Source organism: Arvicanthis niloticus, chromosome X (assembly GCF_011762505.2).
Source record: "Arvicanthis niloticus isolate mArvNil1 chromosome X, mArvNil1.pat.X, whole genome shotgun sequence".
NCBI classification, from domain to species: Eukaryota; Metazoa; Chordata; class Mammalia; order Rodentia; family Muridae; genus Arvicanthis; species Arvicanthis niloticus.
In genome coordinates this window covers 115,838,632-115,856,185 of record NC_047679.1, presented here as the reverse complement: position 1 = coordinate 115,856,185, position 17,554 = coordinate 115,838,632, and positions in this window count along the sequence as shown.

The following is a 17,554-nucleotide window of genomic DNA, read 5'->3' as shown; positions in this document are numbered from 1 at the left end:
AATATCCAGCAGAGTATTTTTTGATGCTCTTTCTTCCTTGTGCCATAGCCTCTCTGAAAGCAGAGCAAAGCTGGCTTTGGTGACTCAGGCCTATACTATCACCAGTTGATAGAGTGAGGTAAGAGGCTCACTGTCGGCTTGAGGCTATCCTGGGTTATAATTCCCTGAGTTTGAGTTCCAGGACAACATGAATCACTGTGAGACTTTCTCAAAACAACAACAACAACAACAAAAATACTACAACATCAAAAGCATAGTAGCCTCTTGACTGATCACGTGGAGCTTCATCCAGTAAAATGATGACTAAGAACCTCATGGCCTCCTCAGGAAACTGTAGCTGCTGGACAGCCAGACACCACGTTTTTAAAAAGAGAATATTTATGTAATATGTTATAGATATAAATAGGTATAGATAGATACATATATGCATGTAAGTATACATATATGTATATAATATCATATGTTCATATAATAAACATTTCAAATACAGTCTAAGATTTTCACTCTTCTATTGAATCACTGAGCATCGATAATCAGTTTGATGCCTAAGTGTCCTCAGGACATTTTCTTTGAAGGTACTACTCTACATAATCATAATAAATCAACAGAATCAAGAAAACCACACTGATGTGTAATTGAATTCTAATCTTTAGATATCATCCAAACTACAGAAATTGTCTTAACAATGCCTTTTATCATAAAAGGGACCAGTTTTGAACTATGTGCTATACTTACTCGATAGGTCTATCTTTCTGAGCTTCTCTTTGGCTTTCAAAATCTCAACATTTTGAGCACTTCAGGCAAGTATAGTCACTTTAAAGAATGCCCCTCAGCTTGCACAGTCATGTTTCATCATTCTAAGATTTACATTATACATCCTTGGCAAAAATAGCACCAAAGTTACACTGTGTTCTCAGTGCTTCCTATCTCTTGGTTTATCAATAAACAAATACTATGCCACATATCACAACTTGTAAATCAATTCTACTACTAGTCATAACAAATCTACCAGTAGCATATGACAAATGTCATATACAACATCTCACAATGGTATTGCTATGAACAAAGTTATGTTGAAAGAGACTTACTTATAGCATTATCACACTAGAAGCCTGGTCCTGAGTCTGCCTTTACAGTTTTTGCACTAATGATTACTTTGCTATACCAATGTGGCATTCCTCTAAATGCTCAAGGGTACTGTCACACCTCTAACCCTTTGCCCATACAACTACCCTAGTGCCACATACCCATCCCACACCTGCCTATCTCTCATATCATAACCTGGCTTGTATTTTAGTGGGAAATTCAGATGCTACATTCTCCATGAAGTTTTCCCTAACTTACCATTCCTAACTTTGAAATTTCCTTAGCATATTAAGCTTTCTAATTTAATAATAATATTGTTATATAAAATGTAGGTGATAAATTATGAAGTCTTTGTATCTAGACAATATTATCCATCTCTATTTTGTCCCTAGTCTATCCAAACTACTATCTATAAATACCACTTAATATAATGCCATCTTCATCAATGGAAGGAGAGGGCCTTGGTCCTGTGAAGGCTCAATGCCCCAGTGTAGGGGAATGCTAGGGCAGGGAGGCAGGAGTGGGTGGGTGGGGAAACACCCTGATAGAAACAGGAGGTGGGGGATGTGATAAGGAGTTTCCAGGGGGAAGTGAAATGTAAATAAAGAAAATATACAATAAAAAGGAAGGAAAATGTAATGCCATGTTAAACATCATAATATTCAGTACTATTTATGGACTAGATATTATTCTACATTGTTTAACTCATTTTAATTTTTATACTTGCAATGTGAGTTGAGTGTTCTTATTATGCTGCCCATTTTTGAAAGTAATTCAAATTGTAAATGAATGGACTTTATTAATATAAAGAATCACTGAAGAAACTCAGAAAATACTTGATAAAGATCAATTTAATCCTGATGCCTTCTAGACCCAACACTTGAGAGCAAGCATTGTTTTATATAGGAGGTACTATTTGAGTGTGCAAACCATAAGACAATCATTAGAAGAAGCAAGTTAGAATCTAAGGACGTTTGCTTGGAAATAGAAAAAAAATACAACTGAGTGTAGAAACTACAACACAAAGAAATAAATCGAGACAAACACCCAATACTCAGTCAAATTCAAAGCATCTTAAGACTAGTTCAGTAAAGTGCCCTATGTTAACAAGGAAAATAAGAAAGATCTTTAGGGTCCTGCTCTGATTCATTTATCTTGTTATAATAATATATCATGAAACAAACCAACTTTAGGTAGAACAGGCTTTACTCAGTTTGCAGATACTCTTCATTTACATTTACAGCTCATTACTATCAAGAAGTCAAGGCAGGAACATCAAATGGCTGTTGCATCATATCCATAGTCAAAAGCACAAAAACAGTTAATACATACATGTTCACTGAATTATACTTTTAGGCTAGATCTTCCAACATCAACCAAATTTAGACAACCTTCCCACAGGCAATACAAAGTATTCAATTCCTCATTGAGACCATCTTCCCAGGTGATTCTAGATTGTATTAAGTTGAAAATGAAAGCTAACTATCAAAAGTCACCTACATTTAAGCTGCCTCCGAAGCAGGCTCTTCAAGGACCATAAGAAACAATGAAAATGTAGTGATCAATGGCCCCTATATCCAACTTTGGATGAGTTGCTCTTTGCAGTATACTCAAGGTGGACAATCCAGAAAACTAGTGGCTGAGGCCACCATGTGACATGACAAATGAAGTATTTTATGCCAAATACCTACCGAACCTTTGTTAGCTTTGGTTTTCTTATCTACAAAAATGATACCTCTACTACCTATACAAGTACACAAAGTATGTATACAAAAACATGTGCATGCAATTGTTAGCTGATACTATATTGAGCTGTTGCCAACATTACTTTCTTTTATCACATACAGAGACATAAATGAATATGCATATGATTCATTAAGTATGGTGCATAGCCAGGAAGTAGAGATACATGCCTTTAATCCCAGAACATGGAAGGCAGATATAGGCAGATCTCTGTGAGTTCAAGGCCAGCTTGGTCTACAGACCAAGTTCCAGGACAGTCAGAGTTTCACAGAGAAACCTTGTCTCAAAGAAAACCAAAACCAAAACAAAACGAGAACAACAAAAATAAACCAACATGGGTCAAATGTGAAGTCTTATCTCTGCACTTACAACATCAAGTACCAGGTTTGCTGATATAAAATTGGCATAGAACAAACTGCACTAGTTTTAAGCATATTACAGTCTGTTGAGCTGATGCATGTAAACATCTGTGAAAACATCTTCATAACTCGATGTAGTGAATATACCCACTAATCTTTGTCATCAAATGATATTTGTTGGAATAATAAGAAGATACATAACTATTATATTGCTCTAAAGAATATAAAACACCAAGGAAAAAAAGATTATTATTGAAAGCCAGTGGAAAGTCTTTGCTCCTTACCCAATTTACCAGGGATTGAGAAGACTAAAAGAAGGCAGAAATAACCTCATGCATTAGGGGTGCTGAGATCTCAAAGACAGTAAGTGCCCCACCTGCTTGGAGACTTACATAGCACTGCAGCTCCATATCAAGTTATCTTGGTGCAAACTCAGAATGTTGTATGGTTTTGTTTCTCTAACTTCTTTGCAAAGGACCCTTATTGATCTGGAAAGCATCTTACTGCAAACTGGGAAAGTTTAAATCTCTTTCGTTTATAGGATTTTCTTATTAAAAGTGTCTTTTAGGATAAACTTGGACAGAGATGGATGACCAAAAAGGCTAAAATGGAACTTAGCTATAATTTTTAGTGATTTCACAGCCAAGATAGGGGCTTTACTTATATTAATAACAGCATGCAGCACTGCAAACCTCCACAGGGCAATAGGGCTACCTAATTAGCTGGGGAACTGGAGACTGTCCAGGCTTCATCTATGTGAGACAAGACTAATGGCTCATCTCTGCCTCAAGTCCTGATTTCACCCTGAACTTTTGCTTTGCTTTATGCAGCATAATAGAGTCCAAGGTTGAAACTCACTTAGGCTTTCCAAATGTACATTTTACCCATGCCCTTTCCAGATGAACTTGGATTTTTTTAACAATTCAAAACACCACAGAGCATGGGAAACTCAGAATGTCTGTCTCTCTGTGTAGTAAGAGCAAAAACAACGTGGCGTATCTGAGCTCACATAACAAGATCTGTTATAATGGGGTACGACAGAGATTGGCTTGTTATTATTTTCTTTTGTTGAGTTTATGGTATGTTGGTGACAGAATCTCTATGATTACTAAAAATTATCAAATGTCTACTGAATTTTAAAAAACAAACATATATAAGACTAATCATATATTGGAATTATAAAAGCATGGCCAATGTGATTGATATTAGTGGTTCTATTACTTACTTTTCTGATGCTGTGAGAAAACACTATGACTAAGGTAACTTACAGAAGAAAGCATTTAATTTGGTTAACAGTTTCAGGGAGTTAGAGTCCATGGTGGTAGGGATAGAGCAGCAACAGGCTGGGAGCTCATGTCTTAATTCACAAATACCAGGCAGAGAGAGCTAATTTGAAATTTTGAAACCTCAAAGCCCACCTCCAGCAACACACTTCTTCCAGCAAGGCCAGACCTCATAAAACTTCCCCAAAGAGCACCATCAACTGAAGACCAAGTGTTCAAGTACATGAGCATATTGGGGCAGGGCGCTTCTCAATCAAACTACTATAATGGTTACAATGGTGAATTTATTCACCTTTTCATCAATGAATGATACATTCACTTCAATGGTACTCATCGCTATTTGAAACTTCTCATTTATTTGTGTGTGGGAGTATACCTTCACAAGAGTGCATGTGTGTGCTTGTGGAAGCCAGAGATTAAAGTTTAGTGTCTTCATCAAGTTTTTTTTTTCTCTACCTTACATTTTGACACAAACGCATTCCACTGAATCTAGAAAACAAAGATTTGACTGGACTGCCTAGAGAGTAAGTCCCAAAGATCATCCTGTCTCCACCACTCCAGTCCCAGCTTTTTATAAGGGTTGCTGGAGATCTAAACTCAGGTGCTGAGAATAAATTTGGTTCCTCATGCTTACACAGCAAGCACTTAACTGACTGAGCCATTTTCTCAGCCCTCTACATTGATCATTTCTTTGACCATTGACTTATTCTATGGATCAGAATAACTCTAGAGACTACTATTTAGAATAGTTCTAAGGCCCAAATGGAACCATGTAATAAGATATTTGCCTAATATTGAATACATTGAAAGTTCTTAATAGCAGAGTACCTCATTCATTTCCCATACGTCTGGACCTGCCACATAGCAAGTGACAAAGATATAAAGAATAACTATACATTGTCTGAAATTCTAAGACCAGAAATGTTTTGAATTTATTTGATTAGATTTTGACATCTTTATCTCTGTGTAATGAGATATCTTGGGGTTGCAACTCAAGTCTAAATATGGCATATATAGACTGAAGGTTATTGTATACAAAATTTTACTGCACCTACATTGAGAGCTTAGCTCATCACATCGGGTCAGGTGTAGAACTTTCCATCTTTTACAATACATGGATGCTTCTGAAGTATGTCAACCCGTGGGAAGCATAGTCCTGTTATCTGTAAGCCATCCTAAATTTACATATTGCTAAATTCATAGAAAGTAAATAATTGGAATGATCTCCAAAACAGCTAACACAATAGGGCCACTGCTTATAAAACAACCAAAACTATTCTGTTCCACCTCTGCATAGGAACAAAATCATTAATCAGACATGGCATTAACATCAAGTGATAAACAAAATGTCAAAGTTCTGCATATGCCATCTGACTACATTGGTCTTTGAACAAAGCTTTGGATGTATTTCTAGATCATTGGAATCTGATGTAGGAAGTAAAAGAACCCTAAAATGTCCTGTTTTACACGTTTATTTACATGTTTTATTACCTTAGCAAAGTCCTCAGTGGGGCTGCCCTAGTGGCTCAGTGAGTACAGTTGCATGCCTCCAAAACTGACAACCTACCTGATTTCAATCCCTAGGACCTAGGGATTGAATGGTACATGGAGACAAATCAACTCTGCAAGATTGTCCTCTGACCTCCACGTGACCTTGCATATACAAACAAACATACAAAGACATGGGTGTATAAATCAATCTAAAATTAAAAGAAGTGTATTCAACATAGCTCAGGAAGATCTCCAACAATCTCTCAGCACCCCAGTCACTCCCCAATGAGAATAATAAATATATCATCACACTAGTTCAATGGAGCCTTCTCACTCTCTACTTCCACCAAAATGAAGTGTTATTTAAAATAAAAACAAGATTTTAATTTTCACACTCATGCTAAGATTTGTAGGCAGCTTAAAGAGCGGCCTTGGCTTTGCTCTGTGAGAGCATCTGATTGGAAAATGAATGTATTTTCCATCCAGTAAGGAACTCACCAGGCATGTCAGTGTGTTTCTCCAGCCCTGCCAATAAGCAAAGCTGATTTATCCCATCACTTTCCAGGTAGGTCAGGCTCAAGTGTTTTCCGTGTTGATATAAAGTATAGGTTGAATCTGATAAGTGACAGATGACATTTTTTTTATTATTTATAAAGAAATATCCATGGAAGCAAGTGGGTTCTAGGTGGAATTCAGGGAACTCATGTAATTCTACACACAAAACAAAAGTTTTGTTAACAAAATTCAGGCATCAGAATGTGTCAACTATAGTACTGGAATAATGAGATTTAAGTTGTTGGGATATTGTAGATTACAATGGTACTTTACAAAATGAATTTGGAGTCTTTTGACTTTGATGATACCAGCTATCAGGTAGATTGTCTCAATTGACCTCTTTTTAAAGTTTCATCACATTTTATTTTTTCTTGAAGAACAAAATGATGAACATAAAAGAATTCAACCATGATATTCATATTCTAAAAGTTTGCAAAAATCTTAAAACATTAAAAACATCTTTCCTGACTCAATAATTTTATATTATTATTTTTCCTTATTATTTTTAGGTTCACATTTGGTTTTTATCCACTTTGCCATGACATTTATTTATTAATCATTTTATTCATTTCAATGCCATCACCCCTTTCCTCCCTCCCCTTTGCCTCTACGAGGGTGCTCCTCTACCCACCCACTCCCTCCTCACTGCTCCAACATCATCCTACACTGGGCATCAAGCCTCCATGGGACCAAGGGCCTCCCCTGCCATTGATAAGTCCATCCTCTGCTACATATGTATCTGGAGTCATGGATCATTCCATGTGTACTCTTTGGTTGGTGGTTTAGTCCCTGCAAGTTCTGGGAGGTCTGGTTCGTTGATATTGTTCTTCCTATGGGGTTGCAATCCCCTTCAGCTTTTTCAGCCATTCCTCTAACTCTTCCATTGGGGACCCCAGGCTCAGTCCAGTGGTTGGCTGTGAGTATCTGAATCTGTATTGGTCAGGTGCTGGTAGAACCTCTCAGAGAACAGCCATACCAGGCTCCTGTCAGGAAGTACTTCTTGGCATCAGCAACAGTGTCTGGGCTTGGTGTCTGCAGATGGAATGTACCTCGACATGGGGCAATCTCTGGATGGCCTTTCCATTTTTTCTGTTCCATCTTTGTCCCTGTCCTTTTTTTGGACAGGAATCTTGCAGTACCTCCGAAAATTGGAAATAGTTCTACCTGAAGACCCAGCTATACCACTACTGGGCATATACCCAAAAGATGTTCCAACATATAGCAATGACACATGCTCCACTATGTTCATAGCAGCCTTATTTATAATAGGCAGAAGCTGGAAAGAACCCAGATGTCCTTTAACAGAAAAATGGATACAGAAATGTGGTACATTTACACAATGGAGTACTACTCAGCTATTTAAAACAATGAATTCATGAAATTTTCAGGCAAATGGATGGAACTAGAAAATATCATCCTGCACATGGGATGGGTACCCAGGTGGAATGGTCTCCAGACGGCCCCTCCGTCGGTTTCTATCCCACACTTTGTCTCCATATTTACTCCCTTGAGTATTTTGTTACTCCTTCTAAGTAGGACCAAGGTATCCACACTTGGTCTTCCTTCTTCATGAGCTTATCGTGGTCTGTGAGTTGAATCTTTGCTATTTCAGGCTTTTGGGCTAATACCAATTATCAGTGAGTAAATACCATGTGTGTTTTTTGTGATTGGGTTACCTCACTCAGGATGATATTTTCTAGTTCCATCCATTTACCTAAGAATTTCTCAAATTCGTTGTTTTTAATAGCTGAGTAGTACTCCATTGTGTAAATGTACCACATTTTTTTTTGTATCCATTCCTTTGTTGAGGGACATCTGGGTTCTTTCCAGCTTCTGGCTATTATAAGTAAGGCTGCTATGAACATAGTGGAGCATATGTCCTTGTTATATGTTGAAGCATCTTCTGGGTATATGCCCAGGAGTGGTATAGCTGGGTCCTCAGGTAATGCTATGTCCAATTTTCTGAGGAACCGCCAGACTGATTTTCAGAGTGGGTGTGCCAGCTTGCAATCCCACCAACAATGGAGGAGTGTTCCTTTTTCTCCACATCCTCACCAGCATCTACTATCACCTGAGTTTTTTATCTTGGCCATTCTGACTAGTGTGAGGTGGTATCTCAGGGTTGTTTTGATTTTCATTTCCCTGATGACAAAGGATGTTGAGCATTTCTTAAGATGCACTTGAGTTTCCTGGTTGAGAATGGACACTGATGTGGATGTCAGGAAGAGCATGCTGATAGGAGCCTAATATAGCTGTCTCCTTAGAGGTCTGCCAGAGTCTGACATATTCAGATGCAGATGCTCACAGCTAACCATTGATCTGATCAAGGGGTTCCCAAAGGAGGAGTTAGAGAGAAGACTGAAGGAGCTGAAAGGGTTTGTGGCACCATGGGGAGAGCAACAATACCATCCAACCAGAGCTCCCCAGGGTCTAAACCACCAGCCTGGGAGCACATAGGGAGGGACCCATGACTCCAGCTGTATATGTAGGGGAGGATGGCCTTGTTGGGCATAGGTGGGAGAGGAGATTCTTGGTCCCATAAAGGCTGAACACCGAGTGTGGGGGTGGAATTCAAGGGTGGGGAGGTGGGAGTTGGGGGAGTAGGTGGGAGAACATCCTCATAGAAGCAGGAGAAGGGGGGATGACATAGGGGGTTCCTGGGTGGAGGGGGGAATGGGATAAGGGGATAAAATCTGAAATGTAAATATAATATCCAATAAGAAAAAAGAAAATATCATCCTGAGTGAGGTAACCAAATCACAAAAGAACACACATGGTATGTACTCACTGATAAGTTAATATTAGCACAGTTGATCTTTTAAACTTTATTTTTATTGTATGATTTTGTGTGTGTGTGTGTGTGTGTGTGTGTACCACACATACAACATGAGGAAATCAGAGGCCAGCTTCTAGAATCAGTTCTCTCCTTCCACCATATGGGTCGTAGGAATTGAACTTGTCATCCAGTCTGTGCACAAGCACTTTAACTTGCTGAGTTGTCTCCCAAACCTCATAATTGACTTTTATATGTTCCTTCCAGCCATACTACTTAAATTTTATACTAAATTGTTCTGTAAAACCAATTGACAAGGGATTACTTCTGAAATCTACGAAAGTTCAGAATCAGATGTGGTATTTTAATAATTGAACCAAACTGGGTTAAATTGCTGAACAGAAATGTAATTAAGGAATTGTATCAAACACAAAATGAGAGATCTGATAGGGTGTTTCAAAGTAAGAGAGTTGAGCAGTTTACAGTCTGAAGCTTGGGGTTTCCTTGGTCCTCTAAGCCTGGAGTAAGGTTTCTGGCATTCTTTTACTTTGGAAGTCCTTGTGTCTCAAAATAAAGTGTCACAGAATGCATAGAGCACCAAGTGTCTCTGGCTCTGTGGGGAAGTTTTATAAGCTTACTGAGAATCAGCTAATTTCCTCACATTCAATAAGCTCAGACCAACATATTTCTCTCTAAACACTGAAATGTGAGAATATGCTGAATTACAAAAAGTTGTCTGATGGGTTTGACATTACAAACCATGGAGTCTATAGTTTAGTAGGGTGAAGATGGGGATTTTTCTAAATTAACATATTTTAAATGTACCAATTCCTGGGGCACACTATCATGACTTTTGATATGAGCTCTATGTATTTTGGAGGAACTGCTTTCTATGTTGTCCAGGCTGGCCTCAAATACACAGACTTAATCGACTTGCCTCACATCCTTTTAAGTACCTCAGACTACAGTTATGTGTCACAGCTCCTGACCACAGTGACTTTCTTAGAAAGTAATGTAAGATGTGAGAAGTTACTAGACTTGCCAAAAGCCCCAAAAGCCCTTGATTTATATATAATCAGTTCCATTTTAACAGCTGGATAATATTCCATTTTGTAAATGTACTACATTTTCTTTATCTACTTATCAGTTGATGGAAATCTAGGCTGTTTCTATTTCCTGACTATTCTGAATAGAGCTGCAGCTAACAAGGATGAACAGGTGACTTTGTGGTAGAATACAGAGTCTTAGGTATCTGACCAAGAATCCTATAGCTGAGTCATGGTACAGATCTATTTTCATTTAGATATTTTGAAAAACCTCTACATTGACTTTCACAATGGCTGCAGCAGTTTGCACTCTGCCAGTAGCAAACAAACATTCATCTCTTCCCATATCCATGTCAGCATTTGTTGTCATTTGTTTTTATTTTATTGTTTATTTTAGCCATTGTGTTTTTTCTGAAAGCTAAGGATGCTGAATATTTAAAAGGTATTAAATAGCTATAGGCTACAATTTTTAATTGGGTTGTTGTTTTCTTGGTGGTAAGAATTTGTTGTTGTTGTTGTTGTTGTTGTTGTTATTGTTATCTGTATATTCTAAACAATAGGTCTCATTCAGATGAATAGCTAGCAAAGATATTTCCCAAAAAACAAAGGCTGGCTCTTTGTCCCAATGATGGTGTCCTCTGCTGTACAGCTTTTTAGTTTCATTAATTTGTCAACTGTTTGTCTTAATGCCTGTACTATTTGGGTCCTAGTCAGAAAATCCTTTCCCATGTCTAAAAGTTTAAGCATATTCATACCTTTTTCTTCTATCATATTCAGATCAGGCTTTATGTTGAAGTGCTTGATCTATTGGACTTGAGATTTGTTCAGGAAGAGCAACAGGGAATCTATGTAAATCCATCCAATTAGACCAGTGCCATTTGTTGAAGATGCCATTTTTCTGCAGTATGTATTAATGGCTTTTTTTTTTTTTTTGACAAAAATCAGGTGGTTGTAGGCCTATGGGCTTACACTTGTATACTCAATTCTACTCCATTGTTCAATGAATCTCTGTTTATGGCAGTTTCATGTTGTTTTTATTACTGTATCTCTTTAGTATACCTTAAAATCTGGGATGGTGATATCTCTAGCAGATTGTTTTGTTAGCTTGTTCAAGATTGTCCTGTCCATTTTGAGCCTTCTGTGTTTCCATCTTTATTTTAATTTTTTTTCAATTTCTGTGAAGAATTGCATTGCATTGGAATTTTTATCAGTACTGTGTTGAAGCTGTAAATTCCTTCCAGCAGAATGGCCATTTCCGTAACATTGGCCCTACAAATTCATGAGCACTGGAGACCTTTCCATTTTCTCATATTTCTTCAATTTCTTTCTTTACTGTCTGAAAGGTTTTTGTTATATAAGTCTCTCACTCCTTGGTTATATTTACCCAATGTAGTTTATATTTTGTAGTTATTATGAGTTGGGTTGTTTCTTTTATTTCTTTCTCAGCAGATTTGTTGTTAGTATAAAGGAAGGATACTGATTTTTCTATGTTAATTTTCTGACTATTCTGCTGAGTGTGTTTACCAGAGGTTATTGGTGGTTTTAAGAGTCTTTATGTGTATAACCATATCATATGCAAATAGGACATTTGACTTATTCCTTCCCTATTTGTATTATCTTTATCTCCATTGCTTGTTGGTGCTACACATAATTCTCCAAGCACTGTGTTAGACAGGAATAAAGTGACTAACTATCCTTTCTTCATAAAACCACTTTGAGTTCTTCTTCATGTAGGATCATGTAGGCAGAAAGACTGATGTATTTTAACTTTACTATGTGAGATATATCCCCCATTTCCTTAGATTTTTCCAGGACTTTTATCATGAAGGGATGTTGATAACCTGGACCCATAAAGATGAACATCATATGTTCTCTTTCATATGTGGATTATAGCTTTGAAACTTTAGCTGTGTTTAAATTATAGCACCCATAGATATCAAGAAACCAGTAAAAGGGCATTGGGAGAGTCTTCTAAAAGAGAAGAGACAGAATGTGGGTGCCATAAAGAAGGATGAGGAATAGTGAAACAAGAAGAGTTACGTGGGATTGGCAGTGGAAAGACAGAGTAGTGGAGAGAATATGGAAACTTGATGGTAAGGTCCCAGTGCTAAAACATTAAATACAGAATCCTAGAACGTGGAGCAATCAGGCTATCACTGACCAGGGAGCTTCATCCAGACTGGGTAACTCTCATAGTGCTGGCAGATACTATGTCTGCTACCAGGGAGAAAATTAATGTGAACTCCATGACCTATAATAACCACCCTCCAGGAAAACTATGCTTGTTGATCAAGAGTAGCGTGAACTTTATGCAAGAAATCAACCACTTTCAGATTGGATTTAAGTTCTACCCCACAAGACAGAACTCATGCCTGGCATCATTAAAAGAACTACAATTCCAAGCTTAGGTAGGTCATAGGCCTAGCTGGATTCAAAGTTAACATAATAAAATAAAAATCTGTACCTGTCCTATATACCAACAACAAGCATACTGAAAAAGAAATAAAAGAAACAACCCAATTGAGAATAGCTTTGAAAATATAAACTACCTTGAAAAATGAAACTAATGAGTGAAAGGCTTATATAACAAAAACTTGAGGACAGTAAAGAAAGAAAATGTTATTCTAAACTGACATAGTATTAGACCAACACTGCAAGACTTAAAGCCATAGCTAAATGCATCTTTCAAACCCCATCAGAAGAACTGCTTTTTCTCTCAGTAGTTAGTGATTAACATAGAGACCCATAACTAGTCATTGTGGGCAGAGTAAGACTTTGAGCAGTGCTTATTTATAATATGACAGCTGTATCACTCCTCTCTTCCCAAGGCTCAGGGATCACTAAAGAAGAAGTGGCATAGAGATTGTAAGATCCCGAGGCAGTAGATGTCTATAACAAAACAGTGTTTTCTAGACAGTTGCACATACGCACTGACAATAGCTGTGACTTTATTCATAAGATCTGCACATGGTCAGTTTAGACAAACTAGCATCATGGAGACGAGAGAAATTCAAGAAATTACATTCTTAGATGACAAACTCTTGGCAATTGATGGCAGCCGAGAAAGAAAGAGTCATGTTTTGTTTGGTAGATGCTGCCGTGCTCATGTGGATGGCACTACAGCCATGCACATACTAGCAGCCCTGTGTGGATTCTGTGTGTATGTGTGTGTGTGTGTGAGAGAGAGGGGGGGGGGAGAGAGAGAGAGAGAGAGAGAGACAGACAGACAGAGAGAGAGAGACAGAGACAGAGAGAGAGAGACAGAGAGAGAGAGAGAGAGAGAGAGAGAGAGAGAAGAAGGAGGAGGAGGAGGAGGAGGAAGAAGAAGAAGAAAGAGATGGAGGAAGAGAAAAAGAAAAAGAGAGAAAAGGGGAGAAAGAATGACAAAGGAATAGTGGTAGTAGGGACTTGGGGAGGAGGGAGCAGAGTTTACGCTTGATGAAAACATGCATTTATAAAATTCTTAGTCAATAAAAAGGGAGAAAACAGGGGCTGGAGAGATGGCCTAGCAGTTAAGAGCACTGACTGTTATTCCAGAGGTCCTGAGTTCAATTCCCAGCAACTATATGGTGGCTCACAATCATCTTTAATGGGATGTGATACCCTCTTCTAGGGTGTCTGAAGACAAGACAGTGTACTCACATTAATTTAGAAGGAGAAAGCAGAAGTAAATGATCAAACTGAGGTAGGAAATACAGTCTCTGGTAATTTGAAGTTCTGTGTGTGTGTGTGTGTGTGTGTGTGTGTGTGTGTGTGTGTGTGTGTATGTGATTATATATTAATCAATAATGCCTATTTGTCTTGGAACTTACATTGATAAAACATTAATACATATCCTGACTCTAAAAATTCAACTAAGGCTTCACTTTATTAGGGAAAGAACTTGCCAAAGTACGTATTGCTTGTCTTTAGTCACTATTCTTAAATTTCTTAGTCTTATTTTATTCACATTTATTTGTTACTATAAACAATGTTGAATGGATTAATCAGTTCAGTTGAACTGTCAGGTGACAATTTCCTTTGTCCCAATTCCAAAATATAAATAGATGAGAAACTGTCTTTCTGCATGGACAGTCTTAGCAACTCCTAGGCTGAATGTACTATCCCAAGAATATGCATATTACTGCCATTCCAGAATAAAAGACATTCATCTCTCTAGAGCCCTTCTGCTGTTTAGCTAACATCTCTACTTTCTCCTCCTGTCCTGGGCCATCATCCATAAGAATCAGAAATTGAGCTGGAACTGGCATACAGGTGTTTTCATGGGTAGCACTTTAACAACACTGGACAGGAATGGGGAATATGGGACTTGCCAGAGATAAATTAACCTGACATGCAGTTACCATATGCAGGTCTTATCCAGATCTATAGGGAAAAGTTCAAGAACAAAGATGAACTTCTTGAGACATCATGAACAAAAAAGAAGGTATCTCTGTTCTATATACTACATTAGATATGGTCTGTCTCTGAAGGTCACATGTAACCTCATATGACACAATTCCCTTTCTCTGATATTGATTCTGCATAAGAACTCAGCCTAGAGCCAACACTATATAGTTGGTAGAATGAACACTGCACTTTGTGGTAAGAATCTTAAGGAAAACTTATACCTTCTTTCCACCTTCTTTGTATATCTCCTCTGTCAACAATGTCTTCTCTGCATCTTTCCTATATAAACTAGAAGTGTCTTGAAAGCAGATCTATAATTTCTCCCTCCTCCCCAAATTTCCATATACCTGTTAGAACACTGGGGAGGGACTGGTTACCTAGAGTTACTCTGAAATATATAGTTAATAGACAGAGAAAATGAATAGTCCCTCTGTGTGTTTGAAGTTCCTTTTCATTGTTCCAAGAACATTCTTCTGTTATTCAGTTATATAAAGATGAAAAGAGAAAAAAAGAAGTCAACAAAAGAAATGAATCATTTGAATAGCACGACTGCCATTCTTCAGTGATCTGAAAAATCCAATATCGCCACTTAAATCAGATTTTCAAATAAAGACTTGACCTTTACCAGTGGCCACCTAAGTAGATGGCTAGACAAACAAACAAAAAAGTCTCATCTTTGTTCTGTTTCCATTTATCCTTTAGTCTCCTTTTGTTTCCATTATTCTGGATCTAATATTACATTTACTGAGAATGTGTTTACGATACCATGTTTATGTAGAACCCAAAATAAGTATATAAAAATAAGAATCACATTAATTCAGTTTGCCATAGTGGTGCGTACTTTCTTCATGATTGCAAAAAAGGAGTGTTTAGACAGGCATGTGTTTAGAGTCAGCACCATTTAAGTTATGCAGAAGTTTTGCCAAATCAAGTTTTATCAATGTCTTTAAATGTGTTTTCACTTCTCACGTTGCAGTTACATTTCATCAAACCAGCACAGCAAAGTTGAATTGTAACATGCTTGCTCTGCCTGTCTGTCTGTATTATAAGTACAGAACATCACAGATACTTGTCTAAGCAGCATGATTAGTGACAAGTTAGGAAGTATCCTCCCGAATTTCCTGGTCCTCAGTCAACCAAATGTTGTGTCAACCATTTAGAAGAGATTACGTGCAAGTTAAAGGATTAACTCATCCCAGATTTAAATTATTAAGAGATACCTTGAAGAAAAAAAAAAAGAAAGAACACAGCTCGAATGTCAGTTCCTGGGCCATGATCCTAGCAGAGTAGTCAACTAGCAGGTTAGACAGTTGGCTTCCAGTTAAGCACTTTGTGAATCTTCAACTTAGGCCACTAGGTTACAGTTTCTAGAGTTTCTAGGCTAGAGTTTTTTCTCTTCTGTTCAAAGAGAAGTACTTACAATTTTATGTTCAAACCATCAGAATTTTGCAAAGCAGTCATCTGGAAAGCACCACCGAAAGACCGATGACTCCTTGTGGCTGAGATGTGACTTTTTTAAAAAAAATAGTTGTCTTCAAGAGCTGTGGATATATTGTTTCCACATTTTTGGTTTTTATGTATTTCAGGAAAAGTATCCATATTTACTCATTTTATAGTCCCACTGAAGGATGAATGAGAAGGAAAGGCAGAGTTGTGTTGTCCAAAGTCATGGTAACATTGTCCTTCGGCATTAGCTGACAACCCCTACTACACTCTGCAACACCTCTCTCCCAGGATTCAGAAACTCAGCCCAGCCTGTTTGCTCAGGAGGATCTTCTTGACCTCTTTGCAGCATGACTGCCACCCTGTGTGGTTTAAGTGTGAGGCAAGGTTTCTGGCAGTATTGTCTCCAAAGGAGAAAAGAGAATGACCCTGGGATTCTCTGCTTGCCTGGGGAAGAGGAGTGGCACATTCTGTGATGCATACTGGGGAAAGGGAGTTCTGCTTCCTGGGACTCACTGGTTAACTTTCATCTGATGGGTTCTCCCTTTCACTCTAACAACCACAAGCACCTTCTGAGCTTTCATCACAAACTTCTGGCAAAGCTTTTCAATCCTTACTCATTTAGCCGTAGGTGCTCTCAAATAATGCACCTCAGACTTCCCCTTTGCAATCCCAGACTATATCTTCATCTTAAGAACTGATGTCTATTCTTACTGCTCACACCCTAGGGCATTTATCACTTACTGTCTATAGCTCTCAGCTTCCAATCTTCTTCTTATATTTAAAACTGAGACAGGGCAATGGTAGTACTTGCTTTATAGAACTCAGTACTCAGTGTTTGCTACAATCATTAAAATCTGTACTGCTAGAGTGTCCAACACAGAACTACACATATGGAGAATTTTAGAAGCAACATACATGTAAGTAAGCATATACATAGTATGAGGCTAAGGTCCTTCACATCTTCTCTGGAACAGTAATCAGCCTTCACTTACAATTCACTGTGTTACATGCTACATTCTGCCTGTGCATGGTTTCTTTCATTTCCTTTATCAAGCAAGTTGGGTTTTGATGTCCCATACCTCTCTGAATTTACTTTCTGCAGATCATTCCTACCATGTAACAAATATCCTGCCCTCTCTCACGTCTCAATTTCTTTAAGTATTGGCTTAGATACTATTTCCTCTAATTTTTTTTTTTATTTCCCACCATATACCAGTGTGATTCCTTTTCTAGACACTCACATCGGACTCATCACTGTACAGTGTCTAGTTGTCTGTGTATACCCTTTTAAATTTCCCACCAGGTCACACATTTGCTGAGGCCAGGGACTCTGTCTGCCTTATGTAATATTTAATTTTATAGTCTGTCCCAGCATCCGATATA